Genomic DNA, 2,500 nt, shown 5'->3' with positions numbered 1-2,500 from the left:
CTAGGAGAAGATCATTCTCACGTAAAATCTACACTCTATATATCGATTTCAAAAAGCGAAACGTGACAGATCAACAGACAGACAATGTTTCTTTAAAAATATGATTTAATGAACTGTAAGATATGCGTATTCAATCTACGCGGTTAATGATGAGAAAGACGTTCTAAGCTGCAGGATGACAGACAGATCGATGGACACGGCTTATAGTTAAGAGGAAACGATGAAAAAGGCTTTTCACCTAAATGAAACAAACAGAAGATGAATGAACAGACAATTCTTTTCTTTTTTCCATTAATAACAAACGTGCCACTCCTGGCTAAGCCCAAATCGGATCAACATTCGCCACTTAACTCAGTGTAAGAATCGTTGGTACTCGGATGACCGGTTGTTGGCCGGAGACAAAGGAAATAAATCTTGGTTTTAAGTGTGCTTCAGGGCGACGGTCCTTATCAGTTCATATATATATATATATATATATATATATATATATATATATATATATATATATATATATATATATATATATATATGGGTGGGTTGGTGGGTGCGAGAAAGAGAGAGAGAGAGGGAGAGAGAATGTGATGAAAAGAAATTAAATAAAGTGCTCGATCGAGAATGTGAGAGTTAAAATACAAATATTTATTTCAAAATTATACATACATATTCCAAAGACGAACCAGCGGTTTCATTGTATAGTAATATTGTTGACTAAAAACCTATACAAATCATCAGCCTCATGAAGAAAAATAAAAAAACAAACGGAAAAAGCGTTTGTTCCTATACAATGAAACCGCTGCTTTGTCTTTGGAATATGTATGTATAGTTTTGAAATAAATATTTGTATATATATATATATATATATATATATATATATATATATATATATGAAGGCTTCCATCAGTCTTGACAGACTATGGATACCCACTGTAAGGGTGCCTGCGCGTGAAATTTGTGTGGCAAGACTTGCGCAACCTCTAACCACGCCTCTCCTGAGTCAACATTGTTGCATACCAGTGGCAAGTTGAGGTACAAGACGACTGGAAACAATGCCGAGATAAGCGGAGAGCACATACAGCGCCTAGAATTCCCAAATGGTCACCCATCTGGTATTAGCCAGGCTCAACGTTGCTTAACTTCGGTGATCTGACGAGAACCGGTGTGTCAACGTGATTATGCCGTATTATATATATATATATATATATATATATATATATATATATATATATATATATATATATATATATATATATATATATATATATATATATATATATATATATATATATATATATATATATATATATATATATATATATATATATATATATATATATACAAACACATGCATATATACATAAAGAAAGAAAAGGAGAGAGAGAGAGAGAGAGAGAGATCGGCAACATTTATATAAATACCGAATTAATAAAATCATAACAAAACATATTGATATAAGATTAAGGATTGAAATATCATAGAAATGTTATACAGAGTGCAAGCTGTAATTTTCAAAGGAAACAAGGAGTGGGGTTGATGAGAGTCTTCTTTGTTTGGATTTGAAACCGATGATACCGATGTTTTCCTAACCTTATATAACACACACACTTATACATATGTACACACTAGCAGGGAGATCCGACGTTACACGGGATTGATGAGGATCAACGAATGTTTCACCTTCTCATATCATCTGAAATCGATTAAATCACCTAGTTATCAATCAAATCGATTAATTGCCTGCTCTACATGGAAACTCACCGTGGTGCCCCAGGAGGAAGTATCACATGCCTGACGTAGTCCACAATACATTGTAGTTTACATTGCACTGTAGAGAACCTACTGTTGATATTATAAAATTATTTTTCATAAAATGGTTTGAATAAAAGTTTAAAATGCAAGAGTCAAGTATCATGATTCAAGTCTGCTCTACATAGAAACATTCATTTCGAACGCGTTATCATATCAAAGAACCTACTATTGATTTTATATGCCGGGCTTTTCTGCTTGTGCCGTAATAATACTTCTCAAATGCATTTGTGACGCCATGCTGTATAAGTGGTTAACTTTAGTCAAAATCGCCTATTTCTTCTTTCATTGGATTTTTTCGATTATCGATTATCAATACTTATCGAAGACATTCCGATACAAAACGTATTTAAGAATAATGTCAAGCTCAAAAAGTACAATTGTGTGAATTTTTTTTAAAAAAATCAGCCCAACCGTTTAGGAGTCCATAGGGAACGAACTCGCACACATACAAAGTTCCTTTCATATAATGGTAGAAGATATATATATATATATATATATATATATATATATATATATATATATATATATATATATATATATATATATTGGGGGAGAGGAGAAATGAAAGATTTTTTTTAATGAAGACATATCAAGATAAATAAAGTTTGATATTAAAGGTGGAGTTTTTAAATATTAAGACCATTATTGACAAAGCAAAATATATACTGGTCCTGGATATGACCTTAACCTATAT

At 31.8% G+C, this 2,500-nt stretch overlaps 1 pseudogene; it reads right to left on the bottom strand.

The window, feature by feature from the left end:
* Positions 1 to 1,066: 1,066 nt before the first annotated feature.
* LOC145278611 (5S ribosomal RNA) lies at positions 1,067 to 1,183 on the bottom strand (annotated as a pseudogene).
* Positions 1,184 to 2,500: the final 1,317 nt, after the last annotated feature.

This window comes from Euprymna scolopes, chromosome 6 (assembly GCF_053919585.1).
Source record: "Euprymna scolopes isolate OS-2025 chromosome 6, ASM5391958v1, whole genome shotgun sequence".
Taxonomy (NCBI): domain Eukaryota; kingdom Metazoa; phylum Mollusca; class Cephalopoda; order Sepiida; family Sepiolidae; genus Euprymna; species Euprymna scolopes.
This window is presented reverse-complemented; position numbering and strand designations above follow the sequence as displayed.